Source organism: Suricata suricatta, chromosome 1 (genome assembly GCF_006229205.1).
Source record: "Suricata suricatta isolate VVHF042 chromosome 1, meerkat_22Aug2017_6uvM2_HiC, whole genome shotgun sequence".
NCBI lineage: Eukaryota > Metazoa > Chordata > Mammalia > Carnivora > Herpestidae > Suricata > Suricata suricatta.
This window is the reverse complement of record NC_043700.1, coordinates 167,802,081-167,816,237: the sequence shown is the minus strand read 5'-3', so window position 1 is coordinate 167,816,237 and position 14,157 is coordinate 167,802,081.

Sequence of the window (14,157 nt, the reverse complement as noted above, 5' to 3'; positions counted from 1 at the left end):
TCCAAAAAGGAGAATGGCCACAGTGAGCTGGTTACTTGGAATTAGAGACTGGGTTTAGTTTAATTGATCCCCAAATTATAATGAAGATTGAATTCTCTTTAAGCTTTTCAATTAAAATAAAAGTATTAATAAAATGTTAGTAACAGTAAGAGAAAGGAAAGAGGAAACCTTGACAAAGGCATTAGAAAATGACATCCTGACATCATGAGTGGGAATCATGTTGGTATTAGGTGGTGAACAACTCAGGTCACAGTGATACTTGCAACACAGAATTAATCTGGAACTAACACTTGTGCCTCATATATGTGGAGTTACTTGTGTTTTCAAAGCTTGTAAATGCCCTCAACACTGTTTTTTTCTATGTAACAGGCATTATAAATTGCTTATCGTAAGGCTTTTACAATGAAAAATTGCTTTCTAAGCTTAGAGTTGTTTTTCCAGAGAAAAGGCTATTCCAAAGAGATATTCCCCCCCCCAAACAGAAGATACATTAAATAATAGCATTGTCCTGATATATACATAATGAACTTTCCCCCCACGTTTAAAATAGTTTTTACAAAGTATTGGCATTTCCCTGTATTTGAACATGCTGGTGAGCACAGGTGTGTAGAAGCCATATGGTCACACACTTTAATTAATCCTTTTCATTAAGGATACATACATTTTCAATAAAGCTTCAATAAAGTTACTTTTTTATGCTTACATTACTGTCTATTTCATCAGTATTTCCAAAACAATGCCAAGACTATTTTCTATTTTGTAGTAAACAGGTAATGAAATTTAAATCAATAACCACTTTAGTCCTAACACATGCCATTTGGGATTAGGGAGAAATATGGTATGAATTAGCATCCTCTCTTTAGATGAAAAGATTCTTTCGTTAGGGGAGAAATTCAAATGCCAAGACATCATAATCTATTGGAAACACTCAAACACAAAACTGATCACTTATATTTTCATAGCACTGTAATGCTCAAGGAGCAGGGTCTTGGAGGCAGAAAGTAGATTTTAACAAAATCATTCATTAATAGTGAAAAATACTGATTAAACCATTTCCTACTTCCTGGCAACTACTGGCACTTAGATAGCACACACTAATCGTGGTTCAAAGAACCAAAGAAACACTAAGATTGGAGCATAATATTCATAGCTAATATGGTCTTTGTTTTCTTTTCCTCCCAATTTTTAGCATGCAGTGACATCTTGATTACAATTTAGTAAATATCCCTTACATGCCCCCTAATCTTTTCAAAGCTCATTTTAAATATCTAGCTCATAAGTGAGTGGGTGGTCAGAACAAGATGGGAGTTAGAACAACTGCTACACTCTTACGCTCTGATCATATTAGGGTGTTGAGAAAGGGACTAGACGGCATTTTTCTGCATTACCTGGCAGCTTTTCTCCTATCTCTTACTCTGTTTTCAGAGGTAAAAACAGAGGAGTTAAAACTTTCTATTCCACATTCAGTGGAAGAACTTGAAGAAGAACTTGAGGGAGAGTGATAGAAAATAAATAGAAGCTAGAAATAAATAACATGATAGACATAAATGTATGTACATATTAAATAAATTCTGGACCCTTAACATAAAAAAACAAAGAAAAAGATCAGTGTTTGAGCACAAGGGACTAGACTTGGCAATTATACTTTACATACTGCTGCTCTACATACTACTTGAATTTGCATGAGATTTGAAATTTGAAATATTATAGTTAATTTTGGGACTAATATAGATTAATGATGTATTTGTAAGAAGACTCAGTCAATTTTTAAGTTTGTTTGTCCTCATGAACTGGAATAACTTAGTTTATGGTCCTCCAAAGCTGAGCATGATTTGAAAAATATAAGATGCACTATTACTTATGGTACTATCCCTCTTGATGATGTTTACATCTGTGAAAAGTATAAATAAAATTAAAATTTTCATCTCTTTAATCTCTGCTTTGGAAATTCCCTTAGGACTGACTTTTGGAACTTTAAGTGTGAGTGCTTTATATAGGTAACAAACTATAAGGTCAAGTCAAATTACAGGTTTGGCTTTAGAATAGCAAAATTATCTGCCCCCATAGGACATTTCTTTTAGTTACCTGGACAGGAAATGAGAGTAGACAATGAAACTTAAATCATAGAAAATGCCAAGTCCCCCAAACTGCACTTTGTGAAACAGCACAGTGAAGATACAATCTTCTTTTGCCTTGAGCAGTGGAGTCTGACCTTAATAAAATTGGTTTTCATATATTATCTTCTAGTTCCAAATGTGGTCTCTGTTATGGTAGAGATGTTGGTATTTGGGGTGGGTATACTTTTTGCTAGGAATGGGAGAGGGTATAATCTTGTATTTCATGATATAGCTCTTCCCCTGCATTTATTTTCTTTTAGGTCTTATTTGGCTCAGTATTTGGAGGATGGTGGAGCTGTTGTTTCCTTATTGCTGATCCAGAAATTTGAAGCTTCCAGAAAAATTGTGATCCATTTCTTTTAAAATTTTTAATGTTTATTTATTTTTAAGAAAGAGAGGGAGACACAGAACCTGAAGCTGGCTCTAGGCTCTGAGCTGTCAACACAGAGCCTTACCATGCCAGGCTCAAACTCACGATCCGTGAGATCACGACCTGACCCTAAGTCGAGGTCCAATGCTTAACCACCTGAGTAAGCCAGGTACCCCTAAGCTCCATTTTCTTGAGGAAGCAGTACCTTTACAAATTATGTGGGACGCTTTTGCATGAGATATTTATCTATTTTTTTTTAATTATCTATTCAGTTATTTATATCAGGATAGATATTCTATACTTTGGGTTATAATTCAATGTTTTTCCCTCTAATTGGTCTAACTTTGGCCATTGGGAGCTTTTCTAGTTGTATCCTTTGATATGCCTAGTAATTAAGGCTGTGATTGTTGTTGGCGTACTACCTTACCTCCTGGCACTATAAGGTACTCAGAATTCATCTTTGATATTCTGTAACCCATTCCTAAAATCAGCTGTTTCTCTAAGGGCCTCTGGTTCCTTTAATTGGAGAATAATATTAGAAACCAAGATTTGGGTACTGAGTAATCTTGTGGCTATGAGAAAAGGCATTGCTTCTAAGATCTCTCAGAGACAGAGCTTGGAAAATATGTTTAATATTTTAAACTGGATTTAATACTGTGAAGCAAATGTCACTATGTATGTTTGGCTCAGACTCAGTGAGAATTGTATCTCATGGGGGTGAGCAGTGCACTGATGCACTGTTACCTTCAGCAGCCCTGACAAAGTTAATACTAGCATGATCTATACATATGCTCAACATGTGGTGTTTACAGTGTGCAGTGTGGACAGAAGAATACCCAGAATTCACTTCGCCCATAGACGCACCAACTCTACACTTACTTACAGATCGATTCCTCCTGAAGAACTGAGGGCTGACTGAATGAACAGTTTCTGTGCAACAAAAAAGAAATTACATAGAGAACATTTGCATGAAATGTAAGCAGGGGTGTTCTACCTACTCACACAGAGTTCTGATCAGCCCCATTACAAGCTAGAAACATTGAATGTTTGATTCTAACTTAAAGTTATCCAAAGATGATTTACTTCTATTATGTTTAATGTTGACCCTCATATTAATGAGTATATGAAACCATCATGCTTACTAAGGAAATTAAAAGACAACCATATATCATATTTTAAATATTTTTATTGGAGGGGCAAAAGATCTATACCATTAACCACAAAATTAGGTAATATATTTAAAGATATATTATCTCCTACAGTAAGCTTTTACAAGCTATTCTTAGTAGATTTTATATTATTTATAATATCCTATAAAACAGTGGAAACTGAATGTAATCTATGATTTAAAAAAAAGTTAAACAAATGAGGAATTCTGCTTTGGGTTAAGATGGATTAAGGAGAACCAACTGAAACATTTTACTCAACCTCAAAGATAAATATATAAAACACTAGTTTATAAGACAGTGGATATGAGCCTCAGAGATGGTGCAAAAATTAAGATTAACTTAATTTAATTTACTTTAGCTTATTTAAAAGAATATTTTCACTATGACTACCCTAACTGGCTGTCTTAAGAGTTTTTAGGATGTAGTGCATGGAAAAGGAAATCAGTGGAAGTCTAGAAGATTTCCTGATTTAAGGAGATGCACCTGAGAGTCCAGGGCAATCAAAGTGGCTCAAGTGTTCAGAACAGAATACTAGGGAGAAGAGAACTACACAGAGAACTGAAGAGATTCACAGAGAATCCACCATGAGCATACTATTGAGTACCAATCAGAACATGCACATGAAATATACAGCCACACCTTTTGTCAATAAGTTCTTCACAATGCAAGAGAATAATTATATGCCAGGAAAGTAAACTATTTTCAGAGAAAACTCTGGTTGCGTTTGAGACAACAGAACCTGAGGGAGAGGGTATTGACCAAGATGACCTTAATGCTTCCCTCAGCTTGACAATAGTTTAGACAGGCTTTTTCCTGACTGTTGGCTCTTGACCTCTCTTTTCTTAGACCATCTACTTTAGAACACCTATAATTCTAAATTCTTTCTCTGCCTATTTGAGATATAAATCTTTATAAAAGGCCACCTGCAGCTGTACCATCTAGGGATGTCTTCTCAAGAACCTGTGAGCTATCCTTTTGAACAGTAATCATCAGAGAAGAAAGCACCCTTATTTCTCGGCCCCTGTGGGAGGGCAGGAACCTACCTTCCATAGGGACAAATTAGCAAACACTAATGACCTAATCACAGAGAAAAACATTTAGAAACTCAGAAATAACTCAGTATGTTCAACGTATCTCCTTGAACACACTCCCTAGTAATATTCTCTCGTAAATTTTCCACTGGCTCATCCCAGCCCTTCAAATTTTTTCTATCTTTTGTTTCTACCTTCTCCTTTAATTTTTTCTATTGCAAATTTTGCTTTAATAGTGTTTTATCTGTATATTTTCTAGATGCACACTGGATTTTTGATTTCAAGCATATAATGGCCTTTCAGAATTGCATAGCAGAATGTTTGGCAAAGTAAGAAGCAGAGAGTAGATTGACCAGGGGAAAGGAAGTATGAAAAAGCAAAAGGCTTAGAATATAGTGGAAAATATATAACTCATGTGCTTACATTTTGTGATGTAAGTCAAAATAACAGCAACATGGGTCCTAGTGGAATTAGTTTAAGCTTTACAATAGAACAGTTTCCAGCAGAGTTTGGTGAATGTGAAGACAAACTCCTTCCCAGAAGGAATCTGTTTTGGCTTCCTTGCTTGCCTTTTTTAAAGAAAATGACCTCAACAGCTTTTTCTGTTGACCACAAGGAAAAATTCCTCCTGCTTGTCCAGGGACCAAACCTAGCATATATTTATAAAGCTTTAAAGCCTGAATTATTTTTTTCTTGTTGTTCATTTGTTTTTACAGTCATGATCCCCATTGTAATTTGGTCCATTATCTAATTCTATATGTCTAGTTTTCTTATCTATAGTTTGGGCATAACATAAGAAGAGGTTGTTGTCAGGGTTGAATGAATTATTAGATGTCGAGTGCTTAGAACAGTATCCAATTTAGTGTTTCATAATGATCTGTAATTAGCATTATTTCTCTTATTATTTTTTATTTAATGTTTATTTATTTTGAGAAAGAGAGAGAGACAGACTGTGAGTGGGAGAGTAGCAGAGGGAGACAGAATCTGAAGCAGGGTCCAGGCTCCGAGCTGTTAGCACAGAGCCCAACATGGCTGAAACTCATGAGCTGTGAGATCATGATGACCTGAGCTGAAGTTGGACACTCAACTGACTCAGCCACCCACGCGCCTCAGTTATTAGCATTATTTATGACCGTCAAGGAAAATCAGCAGCTGTGGGAGAGAATTTTTTTACAGTAGTTTTTTTTTTCCTTTTGGTAATTCAGAAAACAATAGCATATGGACTTTTGCTTCTGCCCCCACTGCATTACTAGCATCCAGACTTTGTATAATGTTTCAAAATCATTATTTTTCTATGAAATTACACTTACCTGGGTAATGCTTAATCAAGAAGTAGCCTGTTTCACTCACACATTGAAGAAAAATATTTACTTCATGTTCATTGCACACAAAAATGTCTGTGTTTTTTTTCTTTTTCTCAGTGATGTATAGCGAAACCCTAGATAATTCTGAAGCATGAAACACTCAGAATGGCTGTTTATATTCAAATAACAAAAAACAGCTGGTAAATAAATCTTGATGAATTATGATACTGGAAGATGGACTATATCTAAGAAAATAGGTTTCAATTTTTTATTTTTTTCTTGAATAAAATACAGTAAGTCATAAGGTTGTTGCAAGTAATGCAGTCTCTCTAGTTTATCTGTGATTCATATAGCATTTTACATTAAATCAGAAATAGACACACAGGGTTTTATTTTTGATGCGTTGTTTTTCTGTGTAATAAAAAAAACCTAGCAAAAAAATAATCCAACCAAAAATATAGCTTTAATTTTGATTCACCCTAAACTCATATTATTTCTAGAAATCTCTGTGATCAAGAAAAAAGATGTTATTTGAATTATTAAAGTTAAGTTACTCTGGGTCTATGATCCAAAAAATAATCAATTGTCTAAACATGAAAACCTGGTATCCCCCATAGTGTCAGTAAATATATTTATTATTGAGATCATAAGAAAACTGTTTGTATAAATTCAGTATCATTGTATAAGCTATATAAACTTACTAGTCTCCAAGGTAAGGTTGCAAAACAAAAAATGAATAAAATCATATTTCTAAAAACCTTATGGGCGTTTGCCTTGCTGAACCATTTAAATGCTCAGTATCTTCCAAGATCACTACAATTCTCTCAGCTACAATTAACTCTTCACTTTGGCTTCTGACATCTTTCTTTTATGCCTTTTATATTTCTTAACTTTTCAAAAAAATTTTTTCAAGGAAGAATCAGTGCAAACTGTAAATTACCTTGTTCTGATTCAACTAAAGGAATCAGCAGGTAATGATCATTTCAATCCAACAAAAAAGATATGTGATTTGTATGCGTGTGTGTTGGTATGCCATTGTTCCTCTATTTAGAGCATGTAACATGGATCATTTCATTTGAAATATTCTGTAAAAGTACTTTAAGTAATCATTATAATAAAATAAAGCTTTAGAAATGTGTCTAAATAGACATATTGCCCCTTACAATTGAAGCTCCATATTATCCAAGCTTCAAATTAATATCTTTGCTCTCAGATGTAAATCCAAAAGATGTAGGAACAAGATGTAGAATGGGAATAAAGTAACACTTTCTGCTTTTAAGTATTTTTGAAGTTTTTTTTTCTTTTTGCCTTTTTTATGTTGTTAATTGTTTAGACTTTTGTTTGTTTGTGTAATTTTCTTCTCATAACAATTCTCAATTGCTGGATCTAGAAAACTTTATTCTTTTATTTTCAGTTGACTGTTAATCCTCAATATAGGGAATTTTCTTAGTCTTAATCTTAGTCTTTATTGTCCAAAGCACAGCCTCATTTCTAAGTCTGTCATCATAAGTGTTTGTCTTAACTAGATCATTCAACACTAAATATACTGCTGTAAAAGTAGAAGGCCATTTATATGTGTCATCATTCAAATACCATAAAATATTTATTTTTACATAAGTTATATCGTTATGGAAACTTGTGATATTCAGCTTTGAGTCACAATAGTAGTTATTATCAGACATATAAACATTTTATGTCATTTGAAAAAAATCAGACTACTAGAATTTTGGGAAACATAGTTAACAAGAAACAGAGTATAAACAAAATTGGTTCTTGATATCTGAGTTTATTTCTTATTCCAGAAGCCAGTCTAAGAAGACCATCCAATATTTACATAATACTTGGGATCTGCCCGAATATATATGATATACAAGATTTATATCTTAGTATATCATTTCCACTATATTGTTTTGTTTACGAAGCAGACTTTTCCCTGTGACTTGGATCATTACAGAATTCTTGATTGCATAGAATTTTGTTTCAGGTGACTCTCTTGAAACCAAGTAATCCCCAGGAATTCAAATGTCTCAGATTAACTGCCCTGGGAAACACTGAATCTCATTTTACTGACTGTCTTCAGGGAAAGAAAACACACCTATTAAAAGCTTCTATTTAATCCCATGCCATTACACTGTGGACTCTACAGGTCTCCCAGAGGAAGTATGCCAAGACACCTTGGTCACATCATCTCTTTTGGGAAGAGCTTAGCTTGCAACCCTTTTGGGACAGTTTGCATTCTGCGAAAACATGCCTCTTCCATGTGCTCTGTGACCTCTGCTTCCTCTTGGGAACAAGAAAGGCAATACTTAACTTCAGTCAGTTGGGCCTAATTCATTTCCTCATGTGTTAACTGGTTTATTCCTCTCACCTTGATCTTGGTCACATCCCCCTAACAACAAGGATTTGAAGCCGGCTGTAAGTGTTAGTGCTTCCATGATCTTTACCAGAGCAGCTTCCTTCCCAAATTCTTGTCCCAAATCTTCTATCTCACTTTTTTATTCTTTTTATATTTATTGTCAAGTTAGCTAACATACAGTTAGTCTTGGTTTCCGGAATAGATTTCTGTGATTTTTCACTTGCATACAACACCCAGTGCTCATCCCAACAAGTGCCTTCCTCAATGCCTATCATTCACCTTCTCCATTCCAAGACCCCACCTCCTCCATCAAGCCTCAGTTTGTTCTATGTATTTAAGCATTTGTTATGGTTTGCCTCCCTCTCTGTTTGTATATTATTTTTTCTTCCCTTCTTCTATGGTCTTCTGTTAAATTTCTCAAATTTTCATATGAGTGAAATCATATGATATCCATCTTTCTCTGATTATTTCACTTAGCCTAATACCCTCCATTTCCATCTACCTTATTGCAAATGGCAAGATTTCATTCTTTTTTCATTGTTGAGTAGTATTCCGTTGTGTGTGTGTGTGTGTGTGTGTGTGTGTGTGTGTGTATGTGTATACACACACCACAGCTTCTTTATCTATTCATCAATTGATGGACATTTGGGTTCTTTCCATAATTTGGCTACTCTTGATAATGCTGCTATAAACATTGGGGGTGCATCTTTCCCTTTGAATCAGCACTCCTGTATCTTTTGGATAAATTTCTAATAGTGCTATTCCTGGGTCTCAGGGTAATTCTATTTTTAATTTTTTTTTTTGAGGAATCTTCATACTGTTTTTAAGAGCAGCTGTACCAGTTTGCATTTTCACCAACAGTGAAAGAGGGTTTCCCTTTCTCTGCATCTTTGTCAACATCTATTATTTCTTGAGTTGTTAATTTTAGAACTCTGACTATGTGAGGTGATATCTCAATGTGGTTGAGATTTGTACTGCTCAGATGATGAGTGATGTTGAGCATCTTTTCATGTGTCTGTCATCTGGATGTTTTCTTGGAAAAGTGGTTATGAATGTCTTCTGCCCATTTCTTCACTGGATTATTTGTTTTTCAGGTGTTGATTTTGGTAAGTGTCTATAGATTTTTGATACTAACCCTTTATCTGATTGGTCATTTGCAAATATCTTCTCCCAACCAATTCCATTGGTTGCCTTTTAGTTTTGTCAATTGTTTCTTTTGCTATGCAGAAGATATTTATCTTTATGAGGTCCCAATAGTTCATTTTTGCTTTAATTTCCCTCGCCTCTGCCAGATTTATAAAGCCAAAAGATACTGCCAACCTTTTCCATTTATGTCACAGGCAGTGACATCATCTTCTACTAGAAAAACAAAAACAGAAACAAAACAGAGCTATTTGGGGGTGCCTGGATGGTTCAGTCAATTGAGCATCTGACCCCTGATTTCAGTTTAAGTCATGATCTCGTGATCATGAGATTGAGCTCCACATGGAGCCTGCTTGGGATTCTCTCTCTCCCTCCTCTTTCTGCTCCTCCCCTGCTCACATTCTCTCTTTCTCTCTCTCAAAATAAACATAAAAACACTTTAAAAATCCAACAATTTCATTATTTAACATTCTACTTACCATTTAATTTCTAATACCTGGGAATTAAGGATGGTCCTGGAAATATTTAGCTTTTTATTCAGAAAATATTCAGAGTATTTAGAAACATCAGCTCTTTATATTCTCACTTATCTTTTACAAATATCCAGGAATTCCATCAGGTGAGGTACATTTAACCCATCTGTTTCAGGATTTAGACAAACCGTCTAAGGGAAATTTCCATTAACCTGTGGAAATACTACATTGTTACTTAAGAAACTCTTAAATATTTCAACACTGATTTTAACCAAAATTACTGACATTACTTTAAAAGAAATAAGTGTTCTAAGGCCAACTGTCTTATACATAAGATGAATATTTATCACACAGAATCCTTATAGTGATATACTAACTTAGAATTGTTCTCTTCTTTAGCTTTCTCAGAGAATGTTAATAGAAACTAGAATTGTTTTATCTGTGCTGTAATTTCCATATCTTTATCATTTGCATTTATCTTTTTTTCTCTTGTAGAATTCCTTTTTTTGCCAACAACTTTCAGAGATTTGTCCCTATTCTTCACAAAGGGAGTCTTTTGTTGGTTCATTTCACCAGTCGCTCTTTTGTATCCTCCATAGTCAAGGACAGTTGGCTATAAGCCTACGAAGTAGTATTACAACAAACTACTGGAGATCCTGACATTTAGATTTGTATATTACCTTCCTAGTGAAAGTGGCCTTTAACTTCCTGGTATACCTGTTTTCATATCCCACTACCTCAGTCTTTATATTAGCTGAATCCTGCACAGATATCTCTGTTAACTCTGGATCTTTGGTATCTACCTCTTCCTTTCACCCATTGTTACAGCCAGATTTTTAATAAGGATCTTTCTTTCTTGAACCATAGGTATTTCTAAGGTTTTATTTTTTTCTCCTTTAGAATAACTCTATCTTAATTTCACCTTTTGGATTAATTACCCTAATGACCACGTGGGATATTACAACTCACCTCCTCCGTTGTGTGTGTGTGTGTGTGTTTTCAATGAAGTGCTATTAAACAATCAAATATATACTGACCTGAGATTTTTAAAACTGATGGGCTCTTTCAGGAATTCCCTCCCAGCTGTCATGCTTGATAATATTTTTCAGTGTAACTGAATCTTCTCTTTACCAGAGACCTCACAGATGGTTGTTCACACTTCCTGTTCTTGGCCAAATATTGACTCCTTATCTATATATCCCTGTTCCTCAGGGAGCACAGCCCTTCAAGGTGAGTGTAAGAAGAGAAGGACAAAGTAAATATCAGCTGCCTAGGTTGTTCTGAACCACAACACAAAGCACCAGGAGAAAAGTATCCACTTCTTTCCTATTTTGGGTCCTTGAATTCTAAGCTTTCTTTCCATGCATCAGTGCCTCTTAAATTAACCAAAGCAACATGGGTATTTACAAATACATGATTTATTATTAGCACTGACCTAGAACAAAGAGGTGAGCTGTGTATCTGGCAGGAGGGTGGAGAGGTGGAGGGATTGGGAAGGTGGGAGGTCTCTCTCTTTCTATAATGTATTAGTTATGTTCTGCCTACATGATCTTTAGCAGAAAAATCCTCCCAAATTTCTCCATGAACACTCTCCAAGGAAAAACTAACCAGCCTAGTATGGGTCTTGCTTGCTATTTACTTCATTTATCTGTGTTTTTATCACCATGATATTACTAGCATAAGGTAATGGTTCTGTTGCCAAGGCAACTGAAATGTTTAACTCCATTTGTTATGATCCCTACTGAGTTTTTGGTTGTCCTCACTGTTTTTTGTTTGTTTATTTTTTTAAAGAATGAAGCCATTGTTTATTTTTATATACTTTCTTTGTTAATTTTCTCTTTGCCTCTTCATCACAGTGTTGTATTCACTACCATTCAGGTCTGATAAACCGTGTAGTTTCTGCAGCATACACTATTTATTTACTTTTGATTATACTTGCTCCTGGATGCCTTTTGTCTTCTTTCTTACTATAGATATTTCCTTCAATGATTGGTTCTCACTCATAAAAAATAAAGATTATTTACATTTAAGGAATGAATAAAAAAAGAAGAGCAAGAAATATGGAATTTGAAAGGGGAAGCAGAGCTTTAAAAGGTAAATCAATAAGAAATGGATCTCAGGGAAGGGAAAGGATTAAGAAAGTGCAAGGATCAAGTTTTGAAATAATAGAGACAATTCAATAGCCTGCTTGAAAAGAGGAGGAAATCGTAATGGAACAATTTGAATGTTAAATCCAATATGCTATATTTTTCAAATTACTTATGTGAGAATAGAGCTGGATATATAATAAATCAACTGAAGTATGCTGAATCTGCAAGTGATTCGTTTTAAATGTTATATTACATTCCCATTGCTTGTCCTACAATAATAAAAGTTGTGTCTTTTTATCCTGATGTTGTCTGTTAAATAGATTATATATGAGTAAATTTTCTTCCTGAATTTTGTGGAAGCAAAACTTTGAGTAGTTTTGTTTGGTTTCTTGATATATATTTTAAACATTTGCTGTGCAGGGCTTTTTGTGTGTGTGTTTGTTTCTTTAGTGTATATCATCATAAAAGTCGAAGAAAGTACAGATATCCAGAATTAGATAACCAAAAGTATACAGAATCTGACTTTATGCCATAAAACACTTAACCTTTGAAAGCAATCTAATTTTGAACACTTAAATTTTGAGTGAGATGCATTAATTATTATACATTTTTGTACAAAATTTGATTCTTCTGCTAATTATGTTATATATGTGCTTTTTAATGCATATTAGTATTATGAAATTGTTTTTCTAACATTAAACATGTTATGTCATAATTTTAGTGGCTTCAGGATATTTTATGTTTTACACAAGAGTGCATCTAGAAATTCCAATATAGGATATCTTTATAATCATGACTAAGTTGGAAGTTATTTTAAAACTAATTCCATATTCACATTTAAATATTTAGCTAAGATACCTACACACTAGAAATAATTATTTTAGACTAATCCATCCCCATATTCAGTTTTTAAAAACCCAGAATATATATCTGTTAATTTAGGTAGAGATGCATTTGTTCTCTTTTTTCTATTCTAAGAACACTCCTTCTATTAATCAATGCAGGAATTACAAAGGCACTGATGCAGGAATTAGTCTCACTTACTCAATCAAAACAGGGAGGAAATGTATTGTATTCATTCACTTGAAATAAATGGCAGAGAAGGGGAAGATAAGTGAATTGGTCTATTACAAAGTCTTTAGAATAAGAAATTAACATTGAATTGCATATGTATTTTACTTTTAGTGTGCCAGAGAAACACAGAATTGAAATTTATATTCAGAAGGTCTATAGGAATAGGGATTGAGTCATTTACTAAATTATTAAATTGTACTCTGTCATTATTTTAAAATTCTATTATATTAATCTATGCTATCACAAGATTCTTTCCATATTAATATTCATTTCAGACTCTTCCACACAGTTTCTGAAGGTTATAAAGGGATTAAGAATGACATCATAAGAGGACACTTTGTTTTCTTAAAAGTTCATCTATACACAGGGCAGAACTATATGTGAAGCAGTAAAAAGACTTCAATACTTCATATACCTGCATTATAGTGATTTCTTGTCTATGTTTCCTCTGTGACATGAGGTAGTAAGAACATAAGGCCTGAGTGCATCTGTGTTAATGAGATAGAATGGTGTCCATTTTATTCCTTATCTTGATTCATGTATTTATTTAAACTACCTTTCATGGTTATTTGGTTTGTAGAGAAGGCCTTAGCTTGACTCGATAGAAAATAGTCAGATTTCTAGCTACTCTATTGATATCATTGCATATAAAGGATGTTGACTACTGTTTATCAGAATTTTATTCTTAAATTAGAAAGAGCCACATTCATATCTATGAATGTCACATTGATATCCACTTTCAAAATACCCAAAACTGAGCTCATCACTCTTCTCAAAATGTACACTTTTCTTTTATTTCCCATGTTGGTGAATGATACTATCATTGAATTAAAGCCCTAGAGTCTTCCTACATACATTTAGAGTACCTCACTCGATTTTAAACTGGATTTCCTGTCCAATTATATTCAAATCCATTCTACTATTATTGCATCATGTTTCTAAAATTCAAATCCATTCATGATATTCTCTTGTTTGAAAGTACAAATGATATTCCAATGTTTAGGGGTTCCAGTTAAAAATCTTTGACAAA